General features: G+C 51.4%; 1 long non-coding RNA gene across 1 annotated transcript in view; it reads right to left on the minus strand.

The window, feature by feature from the left end:
• Positions 1-19,264, minus strand: part of LOC102018460 — a 46,696-nt gene that overhangs the window by 22,552 nt on the left and 4,880 nt on the right. Inside the window, exon 2 of the long non-coding RNA XR_262631.2 lies at positions 3,429-3,842. This is a non-coding gene — a long non-coding RNA (uncharacterized LOC102018460). The remainder of the gene's footprint in view (positions 1-3,428; positions 3,843-19,264) is intronic.

The raw sequence follows: 19,264 nt of genomic DNA on the forward strand, positions 1-19,264 counted from the left end.
GCCGTGGCTTCCAAGTCTTGGGGTCCCAGTTTTGACTTGGAGTCCAGGCTCCACGGTTTGGGGAGGCAGGAAGGCAGGAGTGGTACCCAGGAGGAGGGAACAATTGTAGAGCCCCCTGTTACCTGCGCACCTGGGCTCTGATCCAGGCTACAAGCACCCTGGTGAGAAAAATGTGTTCTCCTCATGTTATGCTGGTCCCGGCAACACCACATGCAAATGTATGCAAATTATGTGCAAACACAGTCTCTGGCTTGGAGGAGAGAAACCAAAAGACTGATACCAAGGGGAGCCATCTAAGAGGAGACCAAGCTGCCAGCCCTTCTGGCCTGCCAAGCTGTGACACAGTCCTGCCGGCCACACAACTAAAGTGGGTCTAAAAGAGTACTAAGTGGCACACCTGTGTCAGTCCCCCACCTTCTGCTTCCCAAATGCAGACCACTGATGGGGGCAGCCAGGTGCTGTGAAATGGGGCTGTTTTCCCAGGGGTGGGGCCACGCCTAGTCCTTCCTTGGGTTAGCTGTAAGAGGAGCTTCTCTGGGTGTCACCTCAAAGCCCTACAGAGGTGTTTGTCATTAAAGGCTCCTGTAGACTCACTATGCTCTTTCCCAACAGGCTGGGATTTGTACTCAGAGTCCAGAGTCCATGACCTATGTGCAGAGACAGGCTGCAGGTCAGCAGGGCCCTCACCTTGGCTTGTTCATGAATTCTTCCTCCCTTGGAGACACGGCTCAAGGACCTCCTGTGCAACACACTCCCAGTCCCCCCACTCTCCCCGGGTGGCAAGGCCCTTTTGCCCAGCTCCAGACTTCCCCAGCCCTGGATGTCCCCAGCTGCAGACTCTGAGCACACCGGGGGAAGGTTCCTGCATGAACTGTTTCCTTGCCATCCTCTGAAGGCCCTAAGAGCAAGGGACCTGTCTATTGCAACTTCACCTCCCTCTTCATCCAAACAGGGTGTCTGGTGAGCGAATGAATGAATGAGAGTGACGGAAGAACAAGGAGAGAACAAATGTAGCATCAGTGGTCTCTTTAGGAAAATCCCAGAGGACCTGAGGGTGCCAGGGAGCCACAGCTAGTGTAGGCTGAGTGGATCTGGCACCTAGGTGACCAGCCTCGGGTCACCTAAGACCAGGGCCCTGCCTAGGTTGACATCTTCTGTGGCTCCCGCTCCCCCTCCCTGAACCCTCCCTCCCTAATCTGCCTGATCAGCTGTCGGCACCAGTCTTCCATCTAAAAAGTGAGCTGTTCCTTGAAGCCTCAGAGCCTGTGATTAGATCTATGGCAGCTTCCTAAACCGCTCAGTGGTTCCCATGGCAACCCGGCTGGTACCCGACTGGCAGCAGGCCACCTGCAGGAGAGGGAGTGAGGGGGAAAGACAGGTGTGAGGTTGCTGCCAGAGGCAGGGCTACGGGAGATCAGAGCGGACGGAGAAACCCAGACAGCCCTGGGGTTAGGGGGAAGTGAGGAGTCCTGGGAACGTGGGGTATGAGGGGTGAGCTGTGGGGCTGGGAGAGACAGAGAGAAGTCAAACAGGGGAGGTTAAAGGAGGCTAAGAGTTTGGGAGATGGGGGAAGGTAAGAGTGAAAATGGGGAGTGGAGGGAGGGGTTTGGGCAGCACTGGAAAGCTGAGCACAGTGCAGGGGAAACTAAAGGGAAACCTCTGGGGTGCAGGCCAGAGGCAGAAAGATAGAGCCTGCCCCAGCTGGGGAAAGAAGCAGGAAGCCAGAGACCAAGTTGCGGAAACAAAGGCAAAGGTGTCTTCTGTCCACTCTGACACCTGGACTGAAGAAGGAAAAAAAGAGACAGACAGGACCACCGCCCCTCAGGGCCTCGACATCTGTCCAAGCTCATCTCCAGGCTTGCGGCTGAGGGCTTGGCATGGTCAGTGACGGGACCCAGCAGTGGCTGCAGGGGCCCTGTTTGACATTTGAAAGGCTGAGGAGCCTCGTCAAAGTGTCCCTATGTGGCTCCTGGGGAGCCTAGACATAGGGGGAAGCTCTGCCATCCTCCCAGGCAAGCAGCAGTGCGGGCGAAGAAATGGTCAGCCTGAACATGTGCCCCTGAGAGAACGGGCCCCGAGGGCTGGGTGACGGGGTCTATAGTCATCTCCCTGGGACAAGACGGCCAGGAAGAGGTGCCAGTCTGGGGATCAGGAGCTCCGGCACTGTCCCCCAACTCTCTGAACGGCCTTGGACTCACTGGGGGTCACTGTACAATACACATGGGTCAAACCAGGCACTTGGCAGGATGCTTCATGGGAAGATGTCAGGAGCCCAACTCAAAGGAAATGTATTTGCTCATGAAATGGACAGGTCCAGTGGCTTCTGGACTGAATCCGGGCACTCAAAATGTCCACAGGGACACCTCTCCCTCGACTTCCTTCTTGGTCACTTTTCCTCAGTTGAGCTCCCCTGCTGAGGTGGCACCTGGTCGCCAGCATCTCCAAGCTTACACCCTGTCACAGTTGAGAGAGGCACTCTTTCCTAATAGCGCCAGTGAAGTCCCAGGGCTGGTGCTCACTGGGCATGCTTGGGTCACATGCCCATCCCTGCATAACGACAGTGACAGCAAGCCTCCCAAGAGACTATTCTAGGTACTTTGTATGAATTAACCTGTTTACTCCTCAAACAGACCAGTACTAGTATTATCTCGGCTCACAGGTAAAGAAATAAGAGGCACAGAAAGCTGATACATCTTGTCCATAGTGAATGTCAGAGCTGGAATTCCAACCAACACCCACACAGGCAGTGTGGCTTCAGGGTCCAGGCTCCTAAGTGCACAAGGGTTTGGGTGTGCTTTCCCCAGCTCCAACTGCTCAGATCTTGAAAGGAGGGCATGGGCAGGAATGTGATGCTCCCGTATGCAGACCACACTTCCAGTGACACTAAACTACCCTGAAGTGCTGCTCACAAGATCGTGAGCCTATCACAGTGACTCTGATTTGCCAACCTGGGTGTCATGGCCAACCCTGGTGCAGTCAGTGGATGTGGAGAACCACCTCCTAAGCCATCGTGCATAGAAAATAAGGGCAATGGGTATAAAGGAAGAAAATAATCCTGTGATCACAAAAAGGGCACTTGGAACCTGGCGCCCTCCCTGAGCCTTCATCTTGCCTATGATTTGGGGGAGATAACTGGTACCCTCCTCATAGGATTACTGTGAGAATGAGATTAGTTAAAACCTGTAAAGCACAGAGAATCATGCTTGTAATAAAAATTAGATGTACACTATGTATATTAGCTCAGAAACATACATATATGCTAAGCTTATGAACAAGAATATAAAACATCCAGCCAACCCCTTGCAAGCACACATGTGAGCAAGCAAACATATGTAAACATATGCAGAATACACACAACCGTGAGCATGTGGCATATGCAAAGTCTCAAGCCCACATGCAGACAAGCATGTGAATATGCAAAAGGTTACCTTTGCACACACAGTAAGTTGGTCTGAGCTTGTTCCCAGAATCCTCTTGGAGTCCACCGCTGCTGTCTGCTCCCCCAAATCAGCTGTCTTTGATGAGTCTCGGGGGAGGAGCCAGGCCTGGGCAAAACAGCATCATGGCTACAAGGCAGATGTTTGAATCAATCAGAGTTAATTTGGGATCATCTTTACCAATTACTGTCTTGGCGACCTTGAGCGAATTGCTGAACTTCCGTGAACCTCTTTTCACCTGCATAAAACAGGGCTGACAAAGCACCTACTTCTCAGGGTGGTTGTGAGAATGAGGCAGAACAGGCTCTTAGCCCAGCTCCGGGGCTGCAGAGAGGGCTCCATGAGAGTTAGCTGTGACAACTGTCTCATAGAAGTCACCATTGCTGATTTCTGAGGGGCTTCCACCTGGGAAAAAATTAATACATGTTTGTCAAGTAACAAGAGCTAAGTTGACCCTCAAACCCCCCCCAGAACCAGGTCCCCCTCCCGCCACCATGGCCAAGGCAGCAACAGCCCTGATTGACTGTTCCCCTTCCAGAGCTGCAGAAGCCCAGCGGGCCCCAGAGCTATTGACAGCTTTCCTTGGCACTCAGCACCTTCCCCTGCAGCTAGGAGTGCGGCTCGGTGCTTAGAAATTACAGCAGTATGTAATTTTTATTCGGAGATTTGTGTAAACTTATAGGGTCCATATAGGTGTGGGCAGACATGCTTTGCATTACCCAGTGGCTTTCTCAGTGTGCACGCACAAGAGGCGTGTCTGGATGGGTCTGCTTGAAGTCACCAACCACAGCTCCACACTCCAGGATAAGAAGATCACACCCAGGACAGCTCTCCAAAGTCCTTCTAAGCAGGAACCAGCTCCTGAAGAGCCCTCTTGCCACCTTCTTCCACCCTCCGAGGCAGTTAGGCCAAGTGGTGAAGAGCAGGCTACCAGCCAAACAGTGTGGATTCAGCTCCAGCATCTACCACGTTTTCTCCCCACCCCGCCCTACCCCATGGCTGGGCTGAGTCAGCTCCTAAGATCTCAGTTCTTCCTCTGTGAAACTGAGCAAATAAAACAGCTTGCCTCACGGGGTGAGTGGAACACACAATAGCAGGTGGTATATACAGCCATCCCTCAGTTACTGCGAAGGACTGCTTCCAGGACGCCCCTAGCCAGCAAAAGCAGCAGATACTCAAGTCCCTTATACAAAACTTCATGTGATTTGCACATAACATATGCACGTCCTCCTGTATACTTTAAATCATCTCAATTGCCATTCCTCATGCAATGGAAATGCTATGTAAATAGTTGTTATTACTGTATTGTTTAGGGAATAATGACAAGGGGAAAAGTCTGCACATGTTCAGCACAGAAACAATTTATTTCCAGATCATTTTTGCCTGAGTTTGATTGAATCAATGGATGCAGAACCAGAAGACACAGAGGGCCAAGTGCAAATGAATTGCACATAACAAGTGCTTAATGAACAGTAGTCAGGATCCCCCACTGGTCTTAGTATCTCAAGAGGTATTGCCCTCTCTTTTCTCTTTTTCCTGGAAATAACCACCAGATCTAGATCCCAAGACACCACCACCCACTGGCACCCGCAAGTACCACTTGGCACAGACCTCAGGAAACAGCAGGGCATGCACGGTGAGATGCCTGGCTCACCTGTATGCTTTTTAAACCCAAAGAGCTCTAAACTGAGATCCTAATAATGAGGAATCTGTCTCACCTACTGTTATACCTCAGCTCCTAGAACAATGCCTGGCTCACAGTAGTCACTTGATAGGTATTTGTTGACTAATGGTCTACTCATTCATTCCACAAGCACTGTTGGGGGACAGAGGTAAAAACAGGTGACAGTGATGGCTCCTCTACAAGGCCAGGCCTCCCACAGCTCCAGGTTTGGTTTTGATCTTGAAGGCTACTAGTCTCTACTCAGAAGTGGGAGCACTTGAAAGCCACCCGTCCCACATTATTTGTTCACTCTAAAATATTTGTCAACCAGCCTTGTACCCAATAGTAGTGCCAGAGAGCCTAGATGGGTACTCTCTCCTTTAAGAAATTTTGAGAAGAAGAAATCCAAGTCATTCTGTGTGCTGCCCCATACTCTCTGGTTAGTATAAACTAGCTTACTAAGTGCATAATCCAGGTGTTTTGCCCATGACAGTGGTTGTGCCGCATCTGGTTCCCAACTCTTTCTATTGGCAGGAAGATGCAGAAAGGTCCCTTCTTGAAATGTCCCAGCCCAACTACTCCAGGACCTACAGACTGTGCCTGCTAACCTCCGAGCTATATAGCTTCCAACACACACTTGGGTTATTATGTACACTAACCTCCTAATCCTTGGCAGCTGCCTCAAAAGATAACTTTCATTTGGACTGATGCCCTCACATCTGTAATCCCAGCTACTGAGACAGAAGGATCACAAGCTATACTGAACAATTCATGGAGACCCTGTCTCTAATTAAAATTTTAAAAGGGCTGGGGATGTCGATGAGTGGTAGAGTACTTGCCTAGCATGCATAAGGCCCTGGATCCCATCCCTAGTACTGCATGTGTGCATACAGACATACATACATAGACACATCTTTCAGTCTAACTTCTTGAGGCTGGGATTCAATGACCATGTACAATCTCTCCGCAACCCTACATGGATGATGAGTGGGTGGGTAGGAAGAGGGATGGATGAGTGATAGGTGGGTAGATAAACAGGAGAATGTGAAATGGAGCTGAGTGGATAGGTAGATGGATGAGTATGTAGGTGCATGAGTGGGTGAATGAATAGGTTTGGTGATAATGGATAGACAGACGAATGAATGAATGAATGAATGCATGAATGAACAAATGGTTGACTCTTTCTCTACCTCTCTCCTTTCAGTGAGCCCACTCTTTCAGGCATGAAAACTTAAAAATTTACCCCCAACCTTTCTTGGATGAGCAGATGGATGGGTGGATGAGTGGATGGATGGGTGGATGCATGGACAAATAGACAGATGGATGGACGGATGATGGATGGGTAGATGAGTGAATATGGTTAGGTGGGTCATTAGGTGGGTGGATCACTGGGTGGATGTATCAGTGGGTGAACCCTTGACTCTTGGATCAGTGGGCCCACCCTTCTGACCATGAAAATCCATGCATCACTGCCTTGAAGGTTCCCTACAGCCTGCTTTATCCATATCCCCAGCTCACAAACCCCTAACTCTTCTTCTTCATGAGAGACCTCCAATCTGTAACAGTTGGTGAGCCTCCAGACCCCTCGCCTGTCTGCCCTGGGCCGTGAGTAAAGGGCCTTCTGATACCAGGGTTAGGGCAGGGAAACTGGCAAATACAGCAAGTGTCAGAAGGGGCAGGTGCAGGGGCCTGGTGGGACCTGGTGAATCCTCCACTCCCACTCAAATCCAAAACTCCTGGTTCTTCTCCACCGTCATGAGGCCTCGATTATGAAACCCCATCTCCTTTAGTACGGAAGCCTGAAGTGGACACAGAGGCCTCCTCTCTCTCCCCCTCCTGCTCTCTTCCTCCTCCTGCTGTCCTTTCCCTCTCCTCCTCTACCTCTTCTCCTCCTCCCTCTCCTACTTCTCTTCCTTCTTCTCCTCCTAACCCTCCTCCAGGACACAGAAAACCCCCACGGAGGTGCAGAGCCCCTGTGCACAGGACCTCCCTGGGGGCCAGGATGAAGTTAGTCCAAATGGCTCTTGTTTGGGAGTCAGGTCCTCACTCTGCCACTTCCTCACAGTGGAATCTGATACTTTCCTTCCTGGGACCTCAGCTCCCCCAGCCCAAAGGGAGTGGGTGGGGCTCCATGCTTGCTCGGGGGCCCTCCCACCCACTCCCACCCACTCCCACCCATTCTCACCCATTCCCGCCTACATCACAGCACCTCTGCCTCCTGGTCAGCGCCCCCCCCCCATCTTCTCTCCTTAGACCATCCCTGGTTTTCTCCTCCAAGCCACAGCCTCAAACCTGCCCTCAGCTCCCGCGTGCTTTACTCCGGATGCTGGGTTCCCAGTGCCCGAGGGACACAGATCCCACCCCAGTTCCAAGCCTCTCCCTGTCCGGCATGGCAGGCCCCTCCTGCCACTGGTGATGCCCGACCTTCCCATTCAAGACTCCATGGGGCCCAGAAGAGAAGCCTTCACCCTGCCTGAGCCAACTGCAAACGTTGGCCAGTACAGGGGTTTAAAAATACCAGTGCCCAAGTACCCCGTGCCAACCGCCCACACAGCCTGCAGGCTGTGCTGCCCACTCCACAGATGCCATCGTGGCCACTGTGGGTGGCACAAAGGGAACAACGGGGGGGTGGTGAGTCCAGAGAGGTCTGGGGGTGGCTAGTGAGGGGGATGGACATTCCTCAAAGCCTCAACCAGGGAACGGGGCTGTCTACGCCATCTGGCTGTACCCACTTCCGTGGTCTCTGGAGAGAATGAGGCCAATTATGTGTTGTGGAAGCTGGAGGCTAGCAAGCCTGGACTCACATGCAGGCTTGGCCGTTTACTGGCTGTGTCAGTTGGGTCAGGTTACTCACACTCTGAGCCTCAGGCCCTACTTGTAAAATAGGGTTAGTAAAAATATGAGAGTTTTATGAGACGATGCCTGCAAAGGGGCTTAGCACGGGGCCTGGCTTTTGTCGTTACTGCTGTTACTACCAGGTGTGGCTGGTCTCAGCTACAGCATGATCAGAGCACAGAGAGGATAAGGGGTGAGCTGCCAGTCTCTCTCCTGCCTGCTTCCAGAACGCTGAATCCAGGTCCTTTGGCAACAATGGAGCTCATGCTCCCTGCCAGACCAGCAGGAAAATCAGGGCCTGGAGAGAAAATGTGTCCAGAGAGTGACAGCACAAACCTAGAAATCTCCTATGCAAGGGGAGCGAAAGAGTGTACCCTGGAGTGGGAGGACCCCTGGAGATCACACTCCACCTCTGTTCAGTTTTTCAGAGAGGAAAGTGAGGCCCAGGGAGGGAAGGGATTTGCTAAGTCATAAGAAAGCGAGGCCCAAGCCAAGACCCTGGCTTCCTGACCAGCACTCCCTGCCTCCCATCTCTCGCTGGCTGCTGGTCCAGGCTGCGGGTCCAGCCTCTAGGTGGGCTACCGAGCACTAGGAGTGCAGGAGCCTGCCCTGATCTGCCGGGGGCTCTGCAGGCCGCTGAGGCCAGCTCCATTCCCCAGTCCCACTGGGGCCTGTTCCATCCTTATGTAACGCACTCTTCATTACATAACCAGCTGCCTCCTCTCTCCAAAGTGGGAGCTCTGGGAGCAGAGCAGAGCGAGGAGGAAGACCACAAGTGCCGCCACGTGAAGACAGGGTCATTACCGGCATTCAAGCCCCGGTGCCAGCCTAGGGTTCTCCTGCCATGGCCCATGGCTTGCCACCTTCCCCAGACAGGACTGGAGCCCCATACCTCCATGTTCCAAGAACATGCAGCCAGAACAGGGGCCAGCCCCCAGACTCTGAAGTCCCTAGCGAGCTGAGGAGCCCTAAAGGATTCCCTGGAGGAGGCACATTGTGAGACTGCGGGCTTAGGAACCTCAGGGCCTATTAAGAGTTGGATTGTCCAGGTCACTAGTCAGTAACTACAGACACAGCAGCCCACCCACCCAGTCTCATTTCCTCATCTACACAGTGGGACCAAAAGGACCAGTATCCTTGGTTGCCATGAATATTAAACAAAATCCTGACCAACAGGTGCCAGTAGACAGCATTCCTATTTGGCAGATGAACGCAGTGAGGCCCAGAAAAGTGATGTGACTTTAGGGATGCTGTCACCCAGCAGCGTCAGAGCTATGCATGTGGTCGCAAAGCTAGACATGAACTGGCACTATTATCCCCATCAGACAGATGAAGAACCCAGGCTCTGAGGGGCTGTGTGGCTTCCTTAAGACCCACACTTGGGAAGCAGTACAGCCAGGATTGGAACCCAGGTACCTGGCCTCAGAGTCTGAGCTTTATCACCCCACGGAACAATTAGGACTCACAGAGATTGCAGCAAGCAGGAATTAAGCCAGACAAAGACAGGCAGGATATCCCAATGGCTGGTCAGCATCTTTTAGAAACACCGCAACTTTCCAGTTTGTCTCCCTCTAGCTGCTGCTTTGCTGTGTGATCTCGGCTAAGCCAGTTAACCCCCCTGGGCTCTCATCTCCCCAGCAGAAAGAGGGAGCCAGCAATTACCAGGGTTATTGTGAGGACACATTCAGATAAGGAGTTGGAAACTGCTTTCAGGGAGAAAGTATCGCACAGCTGCGGCTGATCACCACTTCCCCAGCCTCCACCTCCTGCAACTCAGCAGGAACCAGCTAATGGACACCAGGGGCCTCTCAGCTCCTTGAGCTGTTCAAACAAACACCTCTCCCCTCCGCAGTCCCTGCTCTGGGCTGCTGTTTAGATACAGAGGCCTGGATAGAGACAAAGCCGGGAGCTTTCTCTCCACCTCTAGGGTGGGCCAGGCCAGGCACCTGAGTTACATCCCTCCTGCCTCCCTTCAGAGGGCCCTTCATTTTAGCTGAGCCCCCTGCTATGTGCACGCAGACAGCCCCCACTTACTCCTCACAATTACCTCCATGAAGCTGGGATCCATCTCCCCTGTTTCACAGATGAGGGAGCTAAAGGTCAAAGAAGTCAACTCACTAGCCTGGAATCACCCAGCTACCAACCTAGCACACATCTAAATCTCTATGCTCTTAACAGCGTCACTAGCCCTCTTCTCCATGACATGGGTCTTGTGCCCATTTTGCAGGGGATGAGACTAATGCTTGAGAAGATAAAGGCACTTGTCCAAGAAACCGGAAGAGGGAGCACCAGGCTGCAGACCCAGGGCAGTACTCTTGCTCTTCCCCCGCTGGTGCTCATTTTGGCCAGGGTCTGTAGCTGTGAGCCGAGACACTGGGTCCCCTGTAGAAGAAGCCAGACCTGCAGGCAGCTTGACTGTCAGTGGAGAAACTGCCCAAGTCAGGGGGTACAGAATGCACAGTCAAAACTGTGGGCCTACTCATCCCCCTCTCTGGATCTCAGTCTCCCAGGAGTATGAGAAATGCTAGATCCTGGATTGGCCAGGGATCCCCATTACAGCCCCTCCAACTCCAGGAGATTGTGGCCTACCCAGAGATTCCCCCAACCTGGGCCATCACCCAAATCCCCTGGGAACTTGCTAAAACCTTAATGCCAGGCCACACCCCTGAGAGTCTGAGGTTGCAGAACTAGGGCGGGCCCTGGAAACATATGTTTCTCATCTTCCATGACTCTCACACATACCACTACCTCAATTTTCTGAGACTGGCCATGTCCAAGACGCCCAGTCTAGGACAACTGTCCCACTACAAGGTGAAATCCAGTCCCCTGCTCATATTCACAGAGCACACAGCTAGGGTGGCATGGTACTCAGAGCCTAGGGAGAACTGGGGCAGGTCAGAGCTGGTGTTGAGGGGTCTCTGGTACAGCTCTTAGAATCCTGGATGTGCACTGGGGGGAGACCTGGAGACATCCTCACCACCCTTGTGACCGATTCTTCAGTTAGCAGCTGTTAACCAGCACCTGCTATGTGTCAGGCATGGCTTTAATGCTGAGGATGCAACAGAGAACAGCACAATGGCCTTGCCCTTGTGTGGCTTCCACGCTGGTAGGGAAAGAGGCTGTAAAGCAGCCAATTGGCATGGCCACCTGCAGCTCTCAACAGCCTTACCCACTGATGAGCCCTTTACATCCGACCCTGATAGCCAACTGGAAGCTTAACCCCCATTTCGCAGATGAGTCAGTGAGGCTCCCAAAGCCATTTCAACAGCCTGTCTCCCGCTCCGGGCCATCACCATGCCACCCTTCCCAGCCAACCCCGTGTGTCTCTGCTGATTAGAACTTTCCCTGTTGCCGTAGCAACCCACCTGGGGAGGCCTGGCCTACTTTGCATCCCTGGCAAGAGGGCAGGCAGCCTCAGCTCACCCCTGAGACAGAGGGACAGAGTCAATCCCACTCACTGCAGGAATAGTCCCACACTGGAAAAAGAACTGGGCCCCCTCATTCCCATATTCCAACAACACTGAGGGGCGCCAAAAATGGGCCAGTGACTGAGCCAAGCCCTGGAACCAAAGGAGAAATAAGTCATGGTCCCTGATTTGACAAAGGGAAGCTGACCAATAACCATACAAAGCTTGCCGGCAAGGGCTAAAGCAGCGACAATGATAAGGACAGTGGCTAAGTGCTGGGTGCAGCTCTAAACCTCTTCATGTGTTAACTCACATAATCCTCCCATTGCCACTGGGGTAGGTCTAAACGTTATCCCCATTTTAAAGATGAGGAAACTGAGGCTCAGAGAGGTTAAGAAAATTATCCAAGTTCAGCCAGCTGAGAAGAAGCAGAGCCAGAAGCTGGACTCCAGGAAATCCTAAACCACATCCTGCTGCTCAGGGAAGAGGTCTTGACTCCATCAGACTGGTCCAGCAGGATTTCCTGAGGGAGGTACGTATCTCAAAAGTCATCACCATAAGAGAAAAGGAGATGGAGGTAGGGATGAGAGCAGGTGGCACTGCCTGCCTACACAGCGGTGGGGTAAGTGGCCTGCCTCCTTGCTCTCAGCCTGGGCGGCTCAGCTGGGCCTGGGACAATGACTTGAGAAAGAAAACACAACCCAAGCAGGTCAGTGCTGAAGAAGCAAGTGCCCCAGACTCAGGGCACTGGCCTGCTGAGAAAGAGCAAAATGCTCCCAGTAGCTCCCCAGGGGGGAGCAGTGTAGGGCAGGTATATGGGTTCTCACTCACCTGCAGCTCTTCACATCTGTGAGCAGAATCACCATATACTTTCACGCTTGTGTAAAGGCAAGACCCAGGTCTGGGACTGCTTACTCATCACAGTAGCCTGCAGCTTATGAGCATGATTGTGAAGTCCATTGCCTGAGGTCAAATCCCTGCTCTCCTATTTCCTAGCTGTGGAACACTGGACAAGTGTTCTGTGTTAGCTTTCCATTAGTCAGCTTTCCATCACTGTGACAAAATGCCTGAGATAAAGAGCTCAATAAAGGAAAAGGTATGTTTGGGCTCAACACACCTTTTTCAGAGGTTTCAGTCCATGATCACTTGTCCATGTTGCTTTGGGCCTGAGACAGCTCAGTACATCATGGAGGGAGCATGAGACAGAAATGCTGCTCACCTTATGGAGGGTGGAAAGTCAAAAGACAGACAGGAAGAGTCCCTTCAAGGACACACCCCTAATGACACAACTTCCTTCCATGAGGCCCCACCTTTTAAAGGTGCAGTCATCTCTCTACAGTGCCACAGGCTGAGACCAAGCCTTCTCTGGGAACATTCAAGGTGCCAATGCTAGCATTATGTAATCTCTTCAGCCTCAGTTTTCACATGCTTTAAACATGGAAGTTAATGCAATCCTGCATACTTCACAGAGCTGATGTAAGGGCTCAATACATCAATAGCCTCAAAATTCACAGTGCCTGGCACATAGGGTGTGTAACTGTCAGCTCTGATAGTTATCTTATGGCACATGGATGCACACAGGTCTACATTTTTACACAAGGGGGTGCATGCAAGTATACAAGCCTGTGCACGCAGTGAAGACACAACCATGTCTGAGTTCCCTGTCCGTACCATTATATGTGTGAATCTACCCTCTGCTGTGGATATGAGCTAGAGGCTCAGGGTATGCTGCTAAGCACAAATGCTGCCAGCGCCTGCGGGGAGGGTGCCACTCATGGACCCATCCCCATGCACCTCTAGTCCTCTGTGAGTACACCTGGGCCTGTCTATGCAGGGGTGAGACATACGAATGGGTAACAATCATTACACGGATGCTTTCACTTTGTGTTAAGGTGAAGATAGATCAGTCTGAGGTTTTTCTCCGTGAGATGTAAAGAAATCTCAGCTTGGAAAAACGAAAATCAATCAGCAGGGAAAAATAGTGCTTAAAGCTTAAACCTCCTACCACAGGTCCTCAGGGGAGCATTAAAGCCACAGTCAGGAAAGAGGAACACGATTAAGATTAAAGTCAAGAGCCCGCCGAGGGGGAGTTAGGCCAGCCATGGGTTTGCCTGATTTCCCAGAAAAGAGGCTGTCCCCCGAGGAAGCCACATTCCCTCAGAAATATTCAAAAGACTATGGGTCCCCAGGAACCCCCAACCAAATCTTCTTGAGAGAAAAACAAACCCTCCTTGTCCCTACTATCACCTTGGATCTTTCTCTGTTGGAGGGATGGGGGGAACTGTCCTGAAGCAAGAACTTCCTGCCCGCAGGGTGAGGAGTTAGGGAGGAGGAGGACAGCTGCCCCTGAAGCTACCCATCAGCCAGTATTTGAGATTACAAGCCCAGGGAGCAAGCAGGGAACCTACTGTGACATGGAGACGACCCCTCCTGCTTATTCAGCGCTTTAGAATACACCACCCAAATAGGAAAGGCTGTTGATTGAAGGCAATTAAGAAGTATGTGCAGGAGGGCTCGCTGCCTTCCCTCTATTTGTCTAAAAGCAGGACATCCATTTACAAAGACAGAAGATATCCTTTTGTGCACACATGTGCACGCGCGCACACACACACACACACACACGCATCACACGCAGACACACAAACATACATCGCACCACCAGAAAGGACAATGGTTAACTCCTGGTGACAATTTTGGACCTTTATCAACTGGAGATGCTGATACCAGAGGAAGCAATATGAGCAAGCTTTACTAACTAGCCTTTATCTACCACTTATTTGCCTTTCCCCAAATTCCTACCCCTAGAGACTCAAAGTCCTCTTCCTTTGTCTTGTCACTTCCCTAAGAGTTTATTGTTCTTTGTTGAGGATGCAATATAAGCTGGACTTCAAAACCACTGCTCCAAGAACAACAAATTCCCCAGCTGCAACACAATTGCATGTTTTTCTCTTATTGATCTGCCTTTTGTTAACAGGGTCTGTTCCAACTAAGAACCTGTGTGGAGGTTGAAGAAAAATCCCTATGTGATACATCAAAAGCAACACTAGTAATAAAAGAGTGTGTAGCCTGAGACAGAAGATTGGAAGCTCCAGACCAGTCTGGGCAACTCAGAAAGACCTTGTATCAAAATAAAAATTAAAAATGGCTGGGGATCAGCTGGTCAGGGTGGCACACACCTGTAATCCCAGCACTCGGAAAGCTGAGGCAGGAGGATTGCTGAGAGTTCAAGGTCAGCCTGGGGCACATAGTAACTTTAGGGCCAGCTTACACTACATAGTAAGACCATATCTTGGAGGGAGGGAAGGAGAGAGAGAAAGAGACAGAGAGAGACAGAGACGGAGACAGAGAGGATGGATGCTAGGGATGTAGCTTAGTGGTAGGGCACCCGTGGATTAAGCCCCTAGTATGGATAAAAAAGTATGGGGCTTCAGTATTGCACAGGAATAAAACCTAATAACCAGAGACAGGCTCGTTTGTGTGAATCTAGCCAAAATGTTATAGAAGAACTCAGGTGCCCTGGTTGGTAAGGAAATGCTTTGCAGAGGTGAGAGGCTTTTTCTGTGGCCCTTGAAGGGTAGTGGGGTTTAGATTAGTCCTGTGGGGGAATCTGTAGAGACGGAGACAAGGTAGAGGGACATCATGAGCAAAAAGGTAGAGACCAAAGGAGGTTGGCGTGTTGGGGATGGCTTAGGAAGACGCATGCATTGGTCTGCATGGGAGAATTTGGTCTGGTGGAAGGAAGATAAATGAGGCGGGCTGGACCAGATGGCCTGTGTCCTAAACATGGGCACCAGGTAAGATGACTGTGAGCTTCTTGTCATGTTCAGATGCAAAGGGGTACAGTCCACTCAGCAGGTGTTTGACATCGTTCTGGCTAGATGGACAGATAGAGGGACAAATGGATGGATGGATGGATGGATGGATGGATGGATGGATGGACAGGTGGACAGATGGATAGAAGGATGGACAGATGGCCAGTAGAAGGTGGGAGAGGTAAGCATGACAAGAGGGGCTATGGGCTGGGAACTGGGAGTCTGAAGTTCAGGTCCCCGCTCTGCCACTACCAACCTATGGGCCTGTGGGCCTCAGCTTCCCCATCTGTAAAACCAGGTGACCCTCAAGGGTTCACATGTGACAGTCTGTGATTTTGTAGGCAGAGCAGAGGCTTGGGCAAGAAAGTCTACTCTAAGGAGCAGCTGGCAGCAAGGGTTACGCTCTACTGGTTAAGAAATAGCTGCTAGGGAGGACAGCCTAGGCCTGCAGTTTACAAGACCTGCTAAGGCCCAGCTCTGCCATTTATGTGACATCACTTCCCTTTCCTGGACCACAGTTTCCATGGATACACTCTAGCATTTTAGGATTCCGTGAGACTTGTCAGAGGGGCTTGATTTATAGGAGCCAGAAGCTCAGCCTTACCCCTCCCTTACTCCACTTCAGAAGTTAAAGCAACTCAGGAAAGCACTTATTCTCACCTCCTGGAATTACCCTTCACTTTCCTGGCAGACAAATGGGGCAAAACAGAAGCTGCAGTTGCATTTAAATGAAATGAGGCGGGAGGAAGTTTTTAAGCTTTGGGGCTGCTTTTGAATATTCATTTGCCCAGAGGAGAATTGGACAGCTAGATCTATGGGCCAAAATAGAGGTTATTTAAGGTTTTGGGGAAGGGAGGCACAAAAACAGGATTGGCAGGAGTCCCTGCTCATCAGGCTTTCAGGAGCAAACTGTGATTCTCCACCAGTTAAAATGTCACAGGCTCAGAGTAAATTCTGAAAGTTGATACACCTCGTGGTTACTGTTGCCATATCAACTGCCTCCCTGTAACCATGTGGGCCAGCAGATCACAGGCAAAAAGACAAGCCCAAGGAGGTGAGTGACTGGGGAATCAGCCCAGGACTCCAGCACCCCTGAGTTCTGAAATATGTCCCAGAATGCCAGACTATACCCTGGGCTTCTCAAACATCCCTGAGAATTCTGAAACAGAGCCCAGAATTCTGGAGCAAATCCGCAATTCTGAAATCTGTGCTCGATTTCCAGAATACTTAACCCGAGGTCCAGGGTACACCTCAGATACCCAAGGACTGCCCTCCATTTCTGGCAGTCTGCGTACTTTCCAGGTATGTACCTCAAAAACCCTAAAATGTGCACCTTGGCTAGTTCAAGCATGCCCTTGGGTTCTTTTCTCTTTCTGGAATTGATTCTCCCTGGAAATCGGTTTTCTAAACTGCAAGGATTGTAAAGTACTCACTCAGCGCTGGAAAAGAGGTCAGAGGACACAACCTGTGGGTTAAGCAGACCATCAGCCCACCACATGGCAGCCCTCGTGATCCCTATGGCTCTGTCCTTGCGCCCCCAGGGCATTCCACGCTCCGCCTTATCCTCTGCAGTAGGGACGAGTCATCACTGAGGCATCCTTACTCTCTGCCGAGGGCCCTGGGTGACCATGAGCACATCAGTCCTGTGGGAGGGACGACACCAAGCCGTACCACCACAGGGCTCCACCAAGTGCTCCCTGAGCCCAGGCTACCTGAAGCAGGAGTTGCTGACTTTAGAAGCCTTATCCTCCCTGCCTGCTGGGGGAGGGAGGTTTCCTGTCCTCAGACTCACCCTCTGCACCTCCCTGGTGACAGTCATCCCCTATGCTGGGAAACCTCAGCACTATCTCACACCCTCCTCTCTTCCTTCCCTGCCACACTCACTGCTGAATGGGCTTCACCCCAGTTCTTCACTCCTGGATCCCAACTTGCCTGCCATCCCTACCACCTGGCCTGGGCCTCCTCAGCTCTCAGCATCCTCCTTGGTCTCCCTACCTCTAGCCCTGCCCTCTCCACTTTCTTGCTCTGATGCTTTCACTGCCGCGCACAACACTTCAATGCTCATTCCTACCTATTGCAAATAAGGCACAAGCATCTCCCCTTGGCATTCAAGGCCCCCAAAATACAGCCCTGTCCAACACCTCTCATTTAATCTCCTCTTTTTCCTGCCAGCCAGGTCGGCTCATGGTTGTCTGGAAGAACCCTGAATTCCTCCATCCCAAACCTTGGCTTCTCTTTCCTCTTCCTCCCAAGGCCATTTGCACCTTTTCTAAATCTCCACACCAGTGTAAGGGTTAGCTATGGGCAGTCAGAGCTGCAAGGACCCCTGGAGGCACCCAATCTCACTCCAAGAAAGGGAATTTTGCTGCTTCAGAAGTAGGGTGGGAGCTGGGGTAGAGGTCAGTGGTAGAGTGCTTGCCTAGCATGCTGGAGGGCCTGACCTTGATCTTCAGCACTGTAAGGAGAAAACAGACAAATCCATAGATAACCCACCTGGCCTAATCCTGCCACTTTGCAGAAGGAAAAACTATGGCTTGGCATGTCCAAGGACTGCTGAAAGTCCAAGTGGGAAGTCCAAGTTCAAGTGGTTACAGACCTGGCTTTAAGACACCCTAATTAGAGATGGGTGGCTCAAAGACTATAGGAGAAGGGTGGTCCTGGGGAGCGGTCCAGCCTATGACTACACAGCCCACCACACCTGCCCAACCCCAAGCAGTCCAGCTTGATCTGTGAGTCATTCACTTACTCATTCATCCATTCATCAGATGTGTTTGTTGTCTTTGTTTTTGTGTTGGGGTCTAGCTATGTTGCCCAGGTTGGTCTCCCAGAGATCCACCTGGCTCAGCCTCCAGAGTGCTTGGATTGCAGGTATGCACCCCCACACGCTGTATCACCCCTCAGATGTTGATCAAGCACCTTCACAGTGTTGGCTGCTAGTAGTAGAGCAGAGGGGATGGAGGCACAAGACTTCTGTCCTCATGAAAGTTGCAAGCGATTGGGAAAAACAGACCAGAAGCATGTCAACAAATTAAGACACAAGGAACTATGAAGGAGTGATAGAGCCCAGGACACACACACAGAGGGGCGGGCACAGGGGACAGGACTCCTGGGGATGCAGGATATCATTAGACCGCCTGGCCAGGGGAGCTCCCTGAAGAAGTGACATTTGAGCTGACCCTTGGATGACAAGATAAGAGCCAGATATGCACAGATTGCTCAAGGGAAAGGGAAGTACTGGTGCTGGGCTCCAGTAGAAGCACCTTGTGAGCCTGGGAGGCCAAAGCTGTAGTTCAGAGTTTGAGGCTAGTGTGGGCAACAGAGCAACACCTCATTCCAAAAAGATACTAAAAATAAATGTAAATAAAAAGAAGCAACAAAGTTGTACAAGGTGAGACTTCTGGAGCCAATCTCACTCCAAAAAAGGGAATTTTGGTGCTTCAGAAATAGGGTGGGAGGGGCTAGGGATTTTGCTCAGCAGCACAGCGCCTGCCTGGCAAGTGCAAGGTCGTGAGTTCGATTCCTGGTACTGGAAGAAAAACAAAACAACAACAAAAAAATAAATAAATAAATAGGGTGGGAGCTGGGGTAGAGGTCAGTGGTAGAGTGCTTGCCTAGCATGCTGGAGGGCCTGACCTTGATCCTTAGCACTGTAAGGAGAAAACAGACAAATCCATAGATAACCCACCTGGCCTAATCCTGCCACTTTGCAGAAGGAAAACCTATGGCTTGGCATGTCCAAGGACTGCTAAAAGTCCAAGTGGGAACTGGTGGCAGAGATAGGACCAGGGCACAGGTCTCCAGATACCACCCCAGGCATCATGCATCACTCCTGTGAGCAAGTCACCCGGTGCAGGCCTCCCTGGCCTTTGTTCCCCACCCTGAACACACAGTGACACAGCTGCTGGCCCCAGCTCGCTCTACCCTGCACACAGGTGAAAAGCATGAATGAGGTAATGTCTCCCAGGCCCACCCAGCTTGTGGAAGCAAGCAGCCAGACAAATCAAAGGCTTTATTGGATTTGTTAAACATCCATCCTGTGGCCAAGGGCCTCCTGGCACCGGCCAGCATCACAGAGAGAAAAAAGAAAATCAGATGATGAAATTAAAAGGC

This window comes from Chinchilla lanigera, unplaced genomic scaffold, assembly GCF_000276665.1.
Source record: "Chinchilla lanigera isolate Chin_1 unplaced genomic scaffold, ChiLan1.0 scaffold00051, whole genome shotgun sequence".
In the NCBI taxonomy this organism is placed as follows: Eukaryota; Metazoa; Chordata; class Mammalia; order Rodentia; family Chinchillidae; genus Chinchilla; species Chinchilla lanigera.